We start from the raw sequence: 19,338 nt of genomic DNA, 5'->3' as shown, positions 1-19,338 counted from the left end.
GCTACCTTACATCTGGTGGCATTAAAGGCAGAGCTTGTTAAGAGCTCATGTGTATCCCTTTCTTCCTAGAATTCCAAAGGTGCATGTATGGCCAATAAGTCTCTTCATGCCAATTAAGCCGCTCTCTCCCCAAGAAGAGATAGTACCCCCCAAGTATTGGTGAATGTAATGTTTATCCAAGCTTGTCATGCCTATTTCTTCAGAGCCATTCTTTGCAGCTCTGGTCTGTTAACAAACTGCAGCGGGGACTTTCTGGTATATGGTATGTTACTACTGCAGCCAATCACCTGTTAGTAGTCTAATGCTGAGGACAGTGGTTGGCTGCAATGGTCACATGCCATGTACCTGCACATCAGTGTGCAGATCACCAACACTGTGACAGATGTGCATTTACATGGCTGCAGCAATGATGTCTGAAAGTCCAGCCCATCACATGCATCATCACTGCAGCCATATAAACAAACCACTCAGACTAGAGTGGTGGGGATGCAACTGCTGGGAATTGTGGATTTTTTTTTTTTACCATATGCTGCTGCCATATTCTAATTTTAACTACTGGACAACTTATTTTATTCTGGGGTGTTACATAGAAACATAGAATGTGTCGGCAGATAAGAACCATTTGGCCCATCTAGTCTGCCCAGTATACTGAATACTATGAATAGCCCCTGGCCCTATCTTATATGAAGGATGGCCTTATGCCTATCCCATGCACGCTTAAACTCCTTCACTGTATTTGCAGCTACCACTTCTGCAGGAAGGCTAGAACATGCATCCACTACTCTCTCAGTAAAGTTATACTTCCTGATATTACTTTTTAACCTTTGCCCCTCTAATTTAAAACTATGTCCTCTTGTAGCAGTTTTTCTTCTTTTAAATATTCTCTCCTCTTTTACCTTGTTGATTCCCTTTATGTATTTAAAAGTTTCTATCATATCCCCTCTGTCTCGTCTTTCTTCCAAGCTATACATGTTAAGGTCCTTTAATCTTTCCTGGTAAGTGTTTGTAATTTAAGGGCATTTTGAGGGCGTGGAATGGGGGGGCATGTCCTCTCCAAAGGGGCGGGGTGTAAAATTTTTATGGACTGTTCATGAATTTTACTTCAGTTGTTGAGAAAAATTTGAAGCGAAGGTTGGCAACCCTGCTTTTTAGCGGAAGGTGAGTGGCCACTTTGTGTATCTCCACTCGTTCTGAGTCCTGCCCTCCGAAGAGGAACAGATAAGTTCTGTCAAGATCTTTCTCCTTTGAGAGGTTGTCCACCTGCAGATAGGTCATCAATATCAGATGGGTTGGGGTCCAACACCTAGCACCCCTACCAATCAGCTTTTGGCAGCAGCCGCTGGTGCTAGAAAGATAACAGTGGATAAATCTGAAACCAGGAGGGGGATAGGTCATCAATATCTAAAAAGGGGACAACCCATTTAAGTGCACTGGAGGCAAAGCTTAACTGTGAAGACTTCCTTAAAAATAAAATATGCAGAAATCCATACATTCCATATTAACCTTGCAAAATGAAACTCGTCTGGTTACCTGTGGGGAAGGGTACCTGGGAGTAATAATTGAATCTGTATTTAGCTTTTCCATATGACATTAGGTAAATTAATCTTTGTATTTGCCTCTAGCCAGAAAACATTGTAACTGATGTTTACATTAAAGCTGTCAAAGACCAGCAGCACGATGCAGAGAAAAAGCCTAAGTATGATTTATTTCGCAACATAGAAACCTTAATATGTTATGACTTGTGACTAAAATGCGGTTCTGAACAGTTCCATGCAGCGTGGACGAAATGCTTATTTCTCTGATCCACTGCAATTAATGTCGATAGGATGCTGTAACTGTTTTATTCCATTGCAGCAAAACATGGTCGTCACGTGGACTGAGGGAACTAGAACTATACACATTGCTGCCCCAGGTTTCTACTACAAAATGTTGAGAAAAATGTATTGTAATCCATGGGGCTCACAAACCAACGCGTCTGGTGGAGTCTATATTGTAAGTAACATGAATTGTTTCCGCAGATCTGTACCTGTCCCATTTATATTGCACCTAATTCATTAAACGTATAGATAGATAGATAGATAGATAGATAGATAGATAGATAGATAGATATTTTTTAAGATCATATATGACCTGCCATATTGACTAAAATGTGCTAAAAGGGTTACATTAAATAAAAATGCTGCTATAAAACATGAATATTTATGTTATTTGATTAATTTATATTATTACTATTAAGTATGGTTATTTTATTTTATTATTATTAATATTTTTATCACATATCGCATTGTATTATATTTAGAAATTGTGGAGTCAGTTTTTCGGTAATTTGCAATTTGGATAATCAATGGAGAACACATTTTTTTAAAGGTCTACTTATCTCTGATCATATTATATTTCAAATACATTTCTTTAACAGCAAGGAGACTATTCGGGGGAGAAGGAAATTCCAGTAGAATGACGGGGACACCCTCGCTGTGGGTAGGATGTAGAAAATAAGCATTCTTCACTCTTCCTTTTCCCCCCATATCCCATTGGGACCCCAGAGGGAATTTCCCCCTTTCCTCCCTCCCTTGACTTTTCTGACTTCACACCCGTTACCTCCTCCCTTCTCCAGCCCAGCATGCTGTTACTGTCAAAGTGCTTGTTCTTCTGGTGTCCCTGGAGGCACCTTAACAACACAAGAATGTGCTTCCCAAGCCCTGTCAGATGGGGAAAACAGCCTTTGATTAACAATGACTGTAATTAGGCTCCAGCCAGCTGCGGCAGCTATCTCAGCTCCCATGGCAATGGACCTTCTCCTTACAAGCAGTGGGCCTCAATTACTAGAGGGGGGGGGGCATGCCACAGGAAGAGAGGATGCTGGGAGGGAGACTAATGGAGAGCAGCATTGATGCTGCCATTAGATAGTCTCTAGGGATTGGTCAACCAAAAGCCTAACTGTTAAAAAATGCTTCTTTGTGGACAATAAACCACAGTATTGTTGGATCAGAAACTGAAGGGCATGTTAAATACATTAATGTAGCATCAGCAATATAGTAGAAAAATTCTGTAACATTATATACTTCATTACATACTTTATTTTCTCAGTGGTTCATTTGTATGATGTTGTCAGAATCATCCATTTCCATTCATATCTATCATCAAAATATGGGTATCTATCATTTACGGATGTCTGTATTCTGTTGTTCATCAAGAGGTACAGTCTGCAGTGCATAAAGACAGAACACAGGCTTCTGAAGGGATTTTTTAGGCAAAATATTGGAATTTATGTTAAAGGTTTTCCTCTGCCAGTGATGTCATGTATGTCGTTTCCATAGCCTTCCTTCAGCCCAGTCCCATTCAAGTGAATGGTACTGAGCTGAAATTCCAGGTATAGCCAATATACAATGAATGGCGCTGTGCTTGCAACCCCTTCCAAAATCTCCAGGAGTGATGGGAGTCTAACCATCACTGATCAGATCCTATCCTTGGAGCCGGTCCTCAATATTTAACTCCTGGAAAACACAAATTTGGTATGTATTTAGTAATATATCCTTTTACCAGGGACATAACTGAAGGTGGTGGGACAGGGCAAGCAGATTATTGATCTGCAGTGCTGAACCATAAATCCATGTATGCATGTCAGGATACAGGAATTTGTATATACTTTCTAGGATGAAAGAAAGCATTGTCTCTGCGAAAAGTCCAACTGCAACAATGGCATAATTTCCGTAATGTCTGTAGATAAAAAAAGAAGCAAGCATCTATCACTGATCAAAGACAGAACTGTTGGTCAAGCTGTGAAATGCCAAATACTGAAGTTCTGAACGTTAGATTTGCCTTTCAGGACTCCTAGCCAGCTGGGTGGCACATCCACAAATGAAAGACTTGGAGAAAGATTGAGGCCCTCATTGAGCAAGATGTCGACCACTTGATAGAACTAGAAAAAGATAAAATAGGCGAAGAGATCATACAACATTGAGCTTCACATACGGTATCTACCAAATCTAACATTTACCAATTAAAATCAGACTTTCTTGGCATTTCAAAAAAAATTGCTAACAATTTAACATCTAAGGTGGTTTAAAGTGTAAGTGACATTCAGTTTATTTTTAATATCGTGGAGGGACAGAATTGTTAAACATTTTGTAATATACTTTATTAGGGAAAGATGTTTCTTTGTATTGGAAAACAGGGTGCAAAGAGTCTTCTTAGCAAAGCTGTAAATGAGTGTTAATAAGGAGAGCCTGTCTTCAGTCTTCAGTTTTACCGAGTACTGAAGACACCTGTGTGTAACATGCAGAGGCTTCTAGACTGCTCCCAGTCCCTGACTATGGACACTGCCCATTATCCTACCTAGCTGACTTGTTACACACAGTAAAATCCTGAAGGCTCTCCTTAATAACAGTGCTTTCCTAAGAAGACTCTTTACACCCTATAATAATAATCTTTATTTATATAGCACCAACATATTCCACATTGCTTTACAATCCCTATTTTCTACTTCAAAGAACCATCTTTCCCTAATAATGTATGTTATAAAAAACATTTACTATCCCTATCCCTACACAATATTAAGAAGAAACCAAAACAACAGTTTCACGTTAAAACCCTTCTTCTGGGTGAGGAGGCAGGGACTGGATAAGATGAACTTTTTCATATTTAACCTATTGAGATTTATTGAGATATGGAGTGCAAGAGGTGTCTGGCGGCCCCCCATCCTCCCACCTACAGAAAATTAGCTGACTAGGCATGTTAATGAGGAACTGGCTACTTTAACCTTTCCAAAGACGCTTACATCATGCCTATGGCCATCTTCAGAAAGCAAAATGGTCCGCAAGGATTGAACACGTTCCTAGCTGCCTAGCTGGGGATATACTGTTTCTTTTCACAACCAAGGAATGTAGAAATAATATCAGTGTGACAACTCGAATACACAAGTGAACACAAGCAAAAGATTGTTCAACGGAAGAAAAAGCTCACTCCATACAGTACATAGAGTCCAGCGGAGAAGACATTTCCTCAAAAGAGAATTCTTGTCAAATGCGCAGAAATCATTTTAACGGCTTAATTCGCAACGTGGATCAAGATAAATCTCAGTCCTGCACATTCACTAGAGCATTTGAAGCTGTTATAAGAGCTAGGACTGGATTTTAAGATGGTTCAGTGGATATGTCAGTGGGTGAAGGATAGGCGGCAGTATGTGGTGATGAATGGGCTGCTATCAATGGAAGGGCAAGCTACAAGTGAAGTGCCCGAGGGCTCTGTGCTCCATCCCATTCTGCTTAATGTGTTAGTGATGTTACAGATGGGCAGTAAGAAAGGTATGCCATTTTGCAGATGACACAAAGGTCTGAATCAGAATGGAGGTTTCAAAGGCGGTGGAAAGGAAGACTTAAGTAGGTACATTAAAGCATGGCAAATGTATCACATAGCCAGTAATGAGAATTAGGCAAATCTAAACGGAAAAAGTAAATTGCATTCATAAAGCATCGAAGGGTCAGTTGTCAATCTTGCTACTATTTTATGATTTGCCCTAGAAGTACAATAGTCTATTACATGTATATTGGCAGTTAGGCTTGGTATCTTATGCCTTCCTCTATTGTCAGCTCCTTGGGCACATACTTTCCTAATCATTCCTTTTTAGAAATCTTCACTGTTTAATGAGAACTCCCTTAATTTACTATATTCGTATCTCATTTACAAAGAAAGAAATTGTCTAAATATTTATGTGTAAATTATGTTAATAGGAATAATATTGCTTTTTATTTTCTTTAATACATTAGGACTTGGGAGAGATAAACTATTAAAAAGAATATTAAAAGAATAATTCACTGCCATAAGGATGAGACACATCAAGCTGAGCTGCTGTCTCTTGATGTAACTGTCCCAAATGGACGATTATGACATTTGGGATCTGAAAAAGTTTCTGCCGTATCCTGGTTCTTTAGATTGAAGACTGCTTATAGACAACAGATAAGTGCAAGTGACTCCAAATAAATAGTCTATGACTTAAAGGGGTTGTCCCATCTAGACATTTAAGGCATATCGATAAACTATGCCATAAATGTTCAATAGGGGCAGCCATTTTTCAGAAGTGCCATAGCGGTGAATGGAGGGGTGGCTTCACATGGGCAACCTGTTCTCCATTCACTGCCATAACTTAGCACACATGCACGGCTATTTTCACTATAACATAGCACACTCGCACAGCTAATTTTCTCTATAACTTAGCACACTCGCACGGCTATTTTCACTATAACTTAGCACACTCGCACGGCTATTTTCACTATAACTTAGCACACTCGCTCAGCTATTTTCACTATAACATAGCACACTCGCTCGGCTATTTTTACTATAACTTAGCACACTCGCACGACTATTTTCACTATAACTTAGCACACACGCACGGCTATTTTCACCATAACATAGCACACTCGCTTGGCTATTTTCACTATAACATAGCACACTCGCACGACTATTTTCACTATAACTTAGCACACACGCACGGCTATTTTCACCATAACATAGCACACTCGCTTGGCTATTTTCACTATAACATAGCACACTCGCACGGCTATTTTCACTATAACATAGCACACTCGCAAGGCTATTTTCACTATAACATAGCACACTCGCACGGCATTGGTGTACATTTTGGCCGAAGCGTAATAAGCCACTCACCACGCCAAGGTCGCCTCTATGGAGTGGTCCCTAACACTAGTTCCTATCTGTTTATGGGCCATGACAGCCACACAAAGTCCAGGGAATGCAGGTGCAGCATGCACGCCAAGCACACTCTGCTTTTAACCCTGTCCAGACGTGTGCTTGGCGTGCATGCTGCACCTGCATTCCCTGGACTTTGTGTGGCTGTCATGGCCCATAAACAGGTAGGAACTAGTGTTAGGGACCACTCCATAGAGGCGACCTTGACGTGGTGAGTGGCTTATTAGGCTTTGGCCAAAATGTACACCAATGCCTCATCCAGCATAGACGCAGGGCAGAATGCTGGTTGCAGAGTGCTATTGCATTTGTGTCTTTTTCTTTGTATATTTTCACTATAACATAGCACAATCGCTCGGCTATTTTTACTATAACTTAGCACACTCGCACGACTATTTTCACTATAACTTAGCACACACGCACGGCTATTTTCACCATAACAGCACACTAGCTCGCCTATTTTCACTATAACTGCACAGTGTGACCCTTTTCCTGATATAAGAGCTAGTCCCAGAGGTCAGACCTGTACCTATCAGACATGCCCCCATTATCTATGATGGGAATACCCCTTTAATAGTGCAGTCAGGGCTCAGTACAGTGTGCTACAGGGAGATCCTGTCTCCCCTCCCTCTCCTAACTAATAGTACAGCCCAGCTTCTGCTACAGAGACTGCTGTGTAGTCGGCAATAACAGGATGGAGAGGGGAGACTGAATAGTGACAGGAAGTGCTGCAGAAAGAAGATGCTGTGCCTGTCACTCTCAGGAGCCCATACATTCCAGGCTTATCCCTGCCAGCACTAGCTGTCCTGCATCTCATGTTGTCTGCCCCCCAGCTACATTCATCTGCTGTCCTTTGCCCCCCCCCCCAAGTCCTGTGGACTCCTTATGCCCCCAGTTTTCTTGGCCCCCTATTCATCTGATGCCTCAGTCCCCTGGAGACCCTACTCACCTGATGCCCCAGTCCCCTGGAGCCCCTACTCATCTGATGCCCCCAGCCCTCTAGGCCCCCTACTCATCCGATGCCCCCAGCCCTCTAGGCCCCCTACTCATCTGATGCCCTGTCCTCTAGGCTACCTACCCATCTGATGCCCCAGTCCCCTGGAGCCACTACTCATCTAATGCCCCCAGCCCTCTAGGCCCCCTACCCATCTGATGCCCCAGTTCCATGTGCGCCTATGTGCTGCTTGGGGACACACCGTTATGAGGCCGGTCATCTGACCCCCATCCACCCAAACGTTTACAGAAGGGGGACTGGAAGATCACATAGCGGACCGGCGGGGAGCAGGCGAATATGGTTTTTTCAACAACTGTACAATGCGCTGCAAGTTCACATCACATTTTGTCCCACATGTAACATACAATGTACGTGTGGAAAAAAAACCTTCTCCATCCTGCATAGTCCAGTAAAAACATATATATGTTAAACGGATCTGTATTTCAATTTTTTTAATTTTTTTTTACAATGGAAGCCTATGGTGACAAACGCCACTGTATGACGCTGTCTGAGGCAACCGTGTAACGTATAAGTAATGTGTATATGCTTAACCTGGGGTAAAAATCAGATGTAAATAGATTTACATTGAGTTTTTTGGCGCTGATTTTGGAGCATTTCTGCTGCAAAGTCAGCTCCAAAAAACGTCTCAAAACAACCTTCCATTCACTTCAATGGGAAGCAGTTTTTGGCACAGATCTTTAAAATCCTCAAGCTGAAAATTTAACTTTGTATTGAAGTGAACATCCATAAAAAAAAAAACATGCTTTTTTTTCGAGCTGAAAAAAAAGTACTCTATATTCCATGCTGATTTTTTTAACATGTTTCTCAAAGGCACGTGTGTGAACTTGGCCTAAGACTGGCATCAGTGGGGTATCTATCAGGGAAGCAGGGAAAGTAGCTGTATCTGGCCTCGGGAGCAGTACTAAATGATTTTGTGGTAACAATGGTACCTGGCCTCCTTAATTCATGAAAGGAAAGGCCCACCAGCCCGATTAATATGGTGCTGCATAGACCAAACATAAGGAGAAGAAGGCATGGCAGCCTTGTGAAGGTATGTGCCATGCCTCATTGCAGAGAGAGGGCATGAGGGTGTTACCATTCCTACACCTTGCTACTATCTCTAAGGCTACTTTCAAACTTGCGGCAGGACGGATCCGACATGCTGTTCACCATGTCGGATCCGTCCTGCGGCTATTTCGCCGTGCCGCCGGACCGCCGCTCCGTCCCCATTGACTATAATGGGGACGGGGGCGGAGCTCCGGCGCAGCACGGCGGTGCACGGCGAAAGGCCGCCTGGCTAAAATTACTGCATGTCAGGCTTTTTAGTCCGGCAGCTTTCGCCGTGCACCGCCGTGCTGCGCCGGAACTCCGCCCCCGTCCCCATTATAGTCAATGGGGAAGGAGCGGCGGTCCGGCGGCACGGCGAAATAGCCGCAGGACGGATGCGACATGGTGAACAGCATGTCGGATCCGTCCTGCCGCAAGTGTGAAAGTAGCCTAATGTTATAACCCAAATGTCATCTGTGTATTTCTGTTCAGCTCCTCTACATGGTGCAATGATAATATCTTTGCAACTGTTCATTACATGTAATGTGCTTGGTTCACCAACAGGTGGCAGTGCGAATGTCAGAGCTATCCTTAGATAGAATGGAACTTACCATTCCATTCTCCCCCTTTGGGCTGAAGTGGGCCAGCCCTGCTTCCTGCCGAAAGGGTGGGGCAGAAGTTAGAGTTAGGGCTTGTTAACATGACCGTATGTATTTTGCGGTCCGCAAAAACGGATCCGCCAAAAATACGGATGGCATCCCTGTGCAGTCCATATTTTGCGGAACAGAACAGCTGGCCCTTCATAGAACAGTACTATTCTTGTCCGTAATGCGGACAATAATAGGACATATGGGCAAACGGAATGCTCACGGAGTACATTCAGTTTTTTTTCCTCTGACCCATTGAAATGAATGGTTCGATATACGGTCCTCAAAAAAAACGGAACGGAAATGGAAAAAATATATGGTCGTGTGAATAAGCCCTTAGTTCTAGACAGTAGGAGTGTGAGCACCCTAAGCTCTGCTGGCTATGAAGAAATATGTCTGGAAGCCATAGGGCCAGAGGAAATTTTTCTTCGGCCACCACAAGAGAAATCAGCAAGAAGAAGAGTTCTTTGGCTGAAGATAAGTTTTACTGAGTGTCAGAAGGGGAATAACAGTCGACGGCACCCCATCCAAGGACAGGACAGTCCTAAAGTACAGTAACCAGACTTAAGCAGAATTAAGTGCAGCTTAAACAAAGAAAGCAAAGTATTTACCCAAGCCTCTCAGTACAGCAAAGAGAGAGAAAGCAAGCAGAGTTATTGAAGAAGCCTTCCAGTTTATGCCAAAACCTGCTGGGACCAAGAAAAAATTTGAAGATTGTTTTGATGAACATTTATTCAAGTAAAGCTGCTGTTCAACTACATACAAGGTTTGGACTCAATCTATCTTTTTCAAATCCCTCAATTATTCCCCCTTTTTATTGCTTCGGAGCCAAAGCCTGGGGTCCAGCAGTATCCAGGTAGGAGCACCGTGAAACATAAAGAGACATTTAGGCCACACTGTTACACCACTCGGCATTTCCTATTACACCTGGGTCGCAATAGAGGGTCCTGGGGGGCGGCACCCATTGCATTAGGCTATGGCGACACTGATCGCATGACAGCCAGGATCGCTGAGTAGTGGTGATCCCTTTGAAATGCATAGTATCACTGCGGCAGTCGCAAGAAATCCAACACGGCTGGATTTTCTGTGACTGCCACAAGCCACAAGAGTGGGGGTTGCATTGAAGGAGGGGGTTGTGAAAGGGGGGGCCCCCGTTTAAACATTTGCTGTGGGCCCCAGTCATTTCTAGCTACGCCACTGCTTAAAGGGGTTGTCTCACTTCAGCAAATAGCATTTGTGATGTAGAGGAAGTTAATACAAGGCACTTTCTAATGTACTGTGATGGTCCATATTGCCTCCTTTGCTGGCTGGATTCATTTTTCCATCACAATGTACACTGCTCATTTCCATGGTTAAGACCACCCTGCAATCCAGCATTGGTGGCCGTGCTTGCACACTATAGGAAAAACCACTGGCCTGCGCCCACTCCCACGGACCAGACTACAAGAGGCGCTAGTGCTTTTTCCTATAGTCTGCATGCATGGAAAAGAGCAGTGTATAATGTGATGGAAAAATGAATCCAGCCAACAAAAGAAGCAATATGGACAATCACAATACATTAGTAAGTGGCTTGTATTAACTTTTTCTACATGATAAATGCAATTTGCTGAAGTGAGAAAACCCCTTTAATACCTAACATGTAAATGCTCAGCATTTATTCCCACTGTAAGATGTCCTCGAAGCTACAGATTTGGCTCATTTTATCTCTGCAATGTGTCAACCTTAGTGTTATTTTACATGTCCAATTTTATGTAACTGAAATTCTTGCAGTGGCCAAGGTCAGACATTAACTTCTGATACTTCCTGTTGGTGCACCAATTTTGGGGAAAGGGATTTCCAGGCCACAAATCTCTGTTACAAACGTCTTTTTTTTCCACGGCCACGAAATGTGGACCTTGTTGCTTTCAGCCTTATTGCCGCTAGCAGATTTTGAGAACATCTAAAGAGATTTCAGGCAGGTTTGAACTTTGCAGGGATCTGAAACTATCTAATGATCAACAGTAGTTTTCCTGTATTAATATAAATTTTGCTAAGCAGTTTGCTAACTGTAGCATGGGAGATGGGTGGTCTCGTAGGGTGTCTTGCATTGAAATCTGCTGCAATGACCCGGTTACTGCGTTCACCAGACATCAACACAATTTCTATCCGCTCCTCACGTGTTAACCTCGGTGACATGTCAATGGCTGTAAACAAAGAGAAACTTGTAAATAACTCATGAAAGAATAAAGTTACACCATTGTTTTTCTTGTGAAATTCCCAATAAGTTTGATGTGTCACATGACCCTCTTCCTATTGAAAAAACAAAAGTTGCATTCAAAATGGCCGACTTCAAAATGGCCGCCATGGTCACCACCCGTCTTGAAAAGTTTCCCCCCTCACATATACTAATTTGCCACAAACAGGAAGTTAATATCACCAACCATTCCCATTTTATTAAGGTGTATCCATATACATGGCCCACCCTGTATAATAACCAGTATGCTGTGGACTGCTAAGCTTCCCCAAGTGGTGGTTGAAGAGAGATAGAATTTTATCATTTTATTATACAGTCCTGATCAAAAGTTTAAGACCACTTGAAAAATTGCAAAAAAATAATATTTTACATTGTTGGATCTTAACAAGGTTCCAAGTAGAGCTTCAACATGCAACAAGAAGAAATGAGAGTGAGACAAAACATTTTTTGAGCATTCAATTACAGTAATTGAAAATAACGATTAAACTGAAACAGGCTGTTTTTCAGCTGATCCAAATTTTAGGACCACATGCCTTTAAAAAGCCAAACCTGTGCAAAGATGTGGATTCATTGTCATTTTCTGTCAGGTAGTCACACGTTGTGATGGCAAAGGCAAAAAAACTCTCCCTTTTTGAACGTGGTCGGGTTGTTGAACTGCATAAGCAGGGTCTCTCACAGCGCGCCATCGCTGCTGAGGTGGGACGCAGTAAGACAGTCATTTGGAATTTCCTAAATGATCCTGAGGGTTATGGAATAAAAAAGTAAAATGGAAGACCCCAAAAAATTTCATCAGCACTGAGCCGGAGGATCCAATTGGCTGTCTGTCAAGACAGTGGACGATCCTCGACTCAAATTAAGGCCCTTACTGGTGCTGACTGCAGCCCCATAACCATCAGACGGCATCTGAGACTGAAGGGCTTCAAAAACAAAAAACGTCTTCAAAGACCTCGTCTCCTTGAACGCCACAGAACTGCTCGTTTGGACTTTGCAAGAGAGCACCAAACATGGGACATTCAAAGGTGGAATGTTTTATTCTCTGATGAGAATTTTTTTTACCTTGATGGTCCTGATGGTTTCCAACGTTACTGGCATGACAAGCAGATCCCACCTGAGATGTTTTTTTATGCACCACAGTGGAGGGGGCACCATAATGGTCGGGGTGCTTTTTCCTTCAGTGGAACAATGGAGCTTCAGGAAGTCCAGGGGCGTCAAACGGCCGCTGGCTATGTCCAGATGTTGCAGAGAGCATTCCTCATGACTGAGGGCCCTCGTCTGTGTGGTAACGACTGGGTTTTTTAACAGGACAACGCCACAGTACACAATGCCTGCAGGACAAGGGACTTCTTCCAGGAGAATAACATCACTCTTTTGGCCCATCCTGCGTGTTCCCCTGATCTAAATCCAATTGAGAACCTTTGGGGATGGATGGCAAGGGAAGTTTACAAAAATGGACAACAGTTCCAGACAGTAGATGGCCTTCGTGCGGCCGTCTTCACCACTTGGAGAAATGTTCACACTCACCTCATGGAAACGCTTGCATCAAGCATGCCGAAATTAATTTTTGAAGTGATAAACAATAACGGCGGAGCTACTCATTACTGAATTCATGTTTGGAAGTTGGACTTCTGTTTTGGGGGGGTTTAGTGGTCTTAAACTTTTGATCAGGACTGTATATCTTATCATTTGTCGTACATGAACGACAGACCATACCAATCAGAACCATCCTCTGATGAGTACTTGCTGGCTGCCTCAAAATACTTTTTAGAAGTGCCCTGAAGTGTATGATCTGATGATCCTAAAGGGGTGCAAGAACGTACTACCCCAACAGTGTCCTTCGCATTCATGTGAAGGACACTCCAGCTAATACAGTATGCAACTCATAACCTGTGGAACTATTAGAACTTTGTTTAAAAAAAAAAAAAGTTTCTACATATTTTTAATGCACAGTCATAGGGTATTGTAAATGCTTAACAGTCATAGACAAACGCTCTATATTCTTAAGTTAATAGTTATAGACATAGAGAATTGCATATACTGAACAGTCATAGATATAGGGTATTGTATATACTGCGCAGTCATAGATATAGGGTATTGTATATACTGAGCAGTCATAGATATATGGTATTGTATATACTGAGCAGTCATAGATACATGGTATTGTATATACTGAGCAGTCATAGATATAGGGTATTGTATATACTGAACATTCATAGATATAGGGTATTGTGTATATACTGAGCAGTCATAGATATAGGGTATTGTGTATACTGAGCATTCATAGATATAGGGTATTGTATATACTGCGCAGTCATAGATATAGGGTATTGTATATACTGAACAGTCATAGATATAGGGTATTGTATATACTGCGCAGTCATAGATATAGGGTATTGTATATACTGCGCAGTCATAGATATAGGGTATTGTATATACTGAACAGTCATAGATATAGGGTATTGTACATACTGAGCAGTCATAGATATAGGGTATTGTATATACTGCGCAGTCATAGATATAGGGTATTGTATATACTGCGCAGTCATAGATATAGGGTATTGTATATACTGAGCAGTCATAGATATAGAGTATTGTATATACTGAACAGTCATAGATATAGGGTATTGTATATACTGCACAGTCATAGATATATGGTATTGTATATACTGCGCAGTCATAGATATAGAGTATTGTATATACTGCGCAGTCATAGATATAGGGTATTGTATATACTGTGCAGTCATAGATATAGGGTATTGTATATACTGAGCAGTCATAGATATAGAGTATTGTATATACTGAGCAGTCATAGATATAGGGTATTGTATATACTGCGCAGTCATAGATATAGGGTATTGTATATACTGCGCAGTCATAGATATAGGGTATTGTATATACTGAACAGTCATAGATATAGGGTATTGTATATACTGCGCAGTCATAGATATAGGGTATTGTATATACTGCGCAGTCATAGATATAGGGTATTGTATATACTGAGCAGTCATAGATATAGGGTATTGTATATACTGCGCAGTCATAGATATAGGGTATTGTATATACTGCGCAGTCATAGATATAGGGTATTGTATATACTGCACAGTCATAGATATAGGGTATTGTATATACTGAGCAGTCATAGATATAGAGTATTGTATATACTGAGCAGTCATAGATATAGGGTATTGTATATACTGCGCAGTCATAGATATAGGGTATTGTATATACTGCGCAGTCATAGATATAGGGTATTGTATATACTGAACAGTCATAGATATAGGGTATTGTATATACTGCGCAGTCATAGATATAGGGTATTGTATATACTGCGCAGTCATAGATATAGGGTATTGTATATACTGAGCAGTCATAGATATAGGGTATTGTATATACTGCGCAGTCATAGATATAGGGTATTGTATATACTGCACAGTCATAGATATAGGGTATTGTATATACTGCGCAGTCATAGATATAGGGTATTGTATATACTGAGCAGTCATAGATATAGGGTATTGTATATACTGAGCAGTCATAGATATAGGGTATTGTATATACTGCGCAGTCATAGATATAGGGTATTGTATATACTGAGCAGTCATAGATATAGGGTATTGTATATACTGCGCAGTCATAGATATAGGGTATTGTATATACTGCGCAGTCATAGATATAGGGTATTGTATATACTGCGCAGTCATAGATATAGGGTATTGTATATACTGCGCAGTCATAGATATAGGGTATTGTATATACTGCGCAGTCATAGATATAGGGTATTGTATATACTGCGCAGTCATAGATATAGGGTATTGTATATACGGCGCAGTCATAGATATAGGGTATTGTATATACTGCGCAGTCATAGATATAGAGTATTGTATATACTGCGCAGTCATAGATATAGAGTATTGTATATACTGCACAGTCATAGATATAGGGTATTGTATATACTGAACAGTCATAGATATATGGTATTGTATATACTGAACAGTCATAGATATAGGGTATTGTATATACTGCGCAGTCATAGATATAGGGTATTGTATATACTGCGCAGTCATAGATATAGGGTATTGTATATACTGCGCAGTCATAGATATAGGGTATTGTATATACTGCGCAGTCATAGATATAGGGTATTGTATATACTGCGCAGTCATAGATATAGGGTATTGTATATACTGCGCAGTCATAGATATAGGGTATTGTATATACTGCGCAGTCATAGATATAGGGTATTGTATATACTGCGCAGTCATAGATATAGGGTATTTGTGCTTACATGGATGTGACACCCCTGCCTGAGTTCCCAGTCTCCAGAGGAGGCCATAAATATTACTCTGTCAGGTTGCTTTCTTCAGTAAAATAGATGAAATAGAAGTATTGTGGTGGAGACGGGATGTCGGACTCCTCACCATGCCGATGAATAGAACTAGTACAATAGGGAATAGCTCGTCTTCACCTTATCTGTTCCTTTTCAGTAGGATGAAGAAAATGTAAAAATTGAATTAGAGAATTTTTTATATCTGTTCTCTTTGTTATATAACATATTTTCCAAACTGCAGTCGTCCTCATCAGTCCCTGTGGATTTCACAATCTGGTCTCCACATCTCAGACTCATAGACAGTGATGGCCAGTTCGCCGTGTTCGCCCGCGAACACATGCGAGCTGCCATCTTAACTCACAATTCCGGCGATGCACAGGTAAGTCCTCGCACTGCACTGGCCAATCAGCATTTAGTGGTGCAAAGCTCCTGCTGCTGATTGGCCAGTGTGCGAGTCGCAGGGTCAGCATCAGAGCAGAACTGTGCAGGCGGGTGGATGGGCAGGGCGGCAGTCTTGTGCTTACCGCGCTCACGTCACGCGCTGCAGTTGCCACTGCCACCACCTGCCTCATACTGCCACCAGTTCCACTGAGACCCAAGTCCCAACTCCAACCAGCCCCCAGCATCGCCGGCTTGCCCTTGGCCTGTTGTTTGCCACTGCCAATCTGCCACCAAGGACAAAGTAAGTTGTACACTAACAGAAGTGTATAAAAGTTCATGGGGTGTGGTGGGGGATGGGTATTGGTGGTAAAAGGGCAGCAGCAGCAAGAAGAGTCCCTGCAGGGTTGGGGGGGGGGGGCACTGTTCTATAAGGGTTATTATATAGAGGACTCAGGAGGACAGTGTGCTCCAGCCCCCCCTTCCCCTCCCCCAATGAACTCTGCTGGTGAATTGCTAATTTAGAGGAGTGTGTCATGGGGAGATGGTTACTGGGGGGAAGAGGGCAGCAGAAAACAGAGTTCCTGCAGGGTTGGGGAACTCTATAAGGCTTATTATTATTCAGAGGACTCAGGACAGTGCACCGCCCCCTAGTAATTTAACCCCTCAGGTCCCACGATCAATTAATAGTAAAAAAAAAACTAAAAATACACTGATATATTAAACGTTTAAATCACCCCAATTTTACATATAAAAATATATAAACAATAAAAAAAAATCATATTAGGTATTGCCGCGCCCGAAAATGTCTGCACTATTAAAAAAATAACCTGTACGGTGAACGCCTTAACGGAAAAAAATAAAACACAAAAGGGCAGGTGGTGGGATGGGCCAGGGATGGGTAGTGGGTGGAATTAGGGGGCCCAATTCAGATTCTTGCTTTGGGGCCCGATGATTTCTATGTACGCCCCTTGCTAGAACCAATTTAATAGGAATTCAGACTCTCTGTATGAATCTTGTGCAGCACTTCAATACAGTGACCATATGAGTCTGAGTGTTAAGGGTGACCTTTCAGCCCTCCTGACATGTCTGTCTCTGTAATTACTTGGATTCTTCATCAAATCAGAACTCTGAATCAGCTATTCTTAAATGGGTTATCCCATGATTGATGTAAAATCCAACATCATATAGGGCATAACAATCTCTTCCAAATATACCTCTTCCTTTCTCAGTGGGGTGTCCTTGCTGCTGCAACTGTCACAACTCAGAGGATGTGTCCTTTCTGCTGCAGCTCACTCTCCCTATCACAGCCCAGGGAGTGTTTCCTTTATGCTGCAGCTCTCTCTCTCTCTCTCTCTCTCTCTCTCTCTATCACAGCTCAATGAGTTTGTCCTTTCTGCTGCAGGTCTCTCCCTGTAACGACCACAGCTTCTAGCAGTAAATCTAGCTGGTGGCAGATGAAGCATGGAACTGAGCATGTGAGAAATAAGGAAATATCAAACCGCAGGTGGCACTATACAAATACATTTTATTGAATAACTCAGTGGCTATACTAATGTTTTAATTACCTGAAATTGCAAAAGTATTCAGACCCAGGTGCTGAACTGAAAAATGTAGAATATTTTTGTGGGGCAACCTTGTTAAAACTCGGCATTGTACCATTCTTTTATTAATATTAGAACTGCATGAATAAATTGATAAGTGGGTGTTACCAGTTGGAGGGCATGTGCCCCTACAGACTCTGACACTGTCCAATCTGATGGTGCCAGACTGTGTAGAGACACACCCTCAACTGGTGACACTCAGTTGTCCCTATAGTCATAATGCAGCACAATGCAGAGCTCTAGAGATGTTCCAACACTATTATTTCATGTCAAGCCTATTCCAACACAGACGTGTTGTTGGGAGAGATGACGAGTCATCCCTTATTTACATATTTCTGCATTTGACGCTCTAAGGCCTCTTTCACACGGGCGTTGCGGGAAAATGTGCGGGTGCGTTACGGGAACACCCGTGTTTTTCATTACAGGTCAAGGACCTGTGGTGACATCACTCCGGTCATCACATGATCCATCACCATGGTAAAAGATCATGTGATGGATCATGTGATGACCGGAGTGACGTCACCACAGGTCCGGGCATCGCGATCAAGTGGACTAAGGTGAGTTAAATTATTATTATTTTTTTAACCCCTCCAGCGCTATTTTACTATGCATTCTGTATTCAGAATGCTATTATTTTCCCTTATAACCATGTTATAAGGGAAAATAATAATGATCGGGTCTCCATCCCGATCGTCTCCTAGCAACCGTGCGTGAAAATCGCACCGTATCCGCACTTGCTTGCGGATGCTTGCGATTTTCACGCAACCCCATTCACTTCTATGGGGCCTGCGTTGCGTGAAAAACGCTGAATATAGAGCATGCTGCGATTTTCACGCAACGCACAAGTGATGCGTGAAAATCACCGCTCATGTGAACAGCCCCATAGAAATGAATGGGTCGGTATTCAGTGCGGGTGCAATGCGTTCAACGCACGCATCACATCCGCGCGGAATACTCGCCCGTGTGAAAGGGGCCTAAAATACTTGGTTGAGCAGGTATTCCCTGTAGAACTGAGCTGATTTGGGGCTGTTGGATATACGGGGCGCCTTCTTTTCGCCCACACGTCCTGTAATGTTGAGAGGTCTGAGCTTAGTAGACATATTTTAAATATCCGACAAGCACCGAATCATCATCATTTTAAAAATTGCTACATTGTAGTTCTGCTTGTGCGTACAATTAGCTTCAATGTGAAATGACAATTGCAAGTATCTGTTTAAAAGACTAGTTCATGGGTGAAGGGGATGCAGCTGTCAGAGTCCTTCACATGAGGGGTCTTGTTTGCAAGGCATGCAATGTTTTGAAGGCCAAACGCCCTTTCTCAAGGCCTGAGGATCCTAGGAATGAACCACCATCCAAATGCTAATCTGATAGAACAAGCTTCTATGAGATGAACATGAGCAGATAGGACA

The sequence above is a fragment of the Bufo bufo genome, chromosome 3 (genome assembly GCF_905171765.1).
Source record: "Bufo bufo chromosome 3, aBufBuf1.1, whole genome shotgun sequence".
Taxonomy (NCBI): Eukaryota; Metazoa; Chordata; class Amphibia; order Anura; family Bufonidae; genus Bufo; species Bufo bufo.
Note: the sequence above shows the minus strand (reverse complement) of the source record.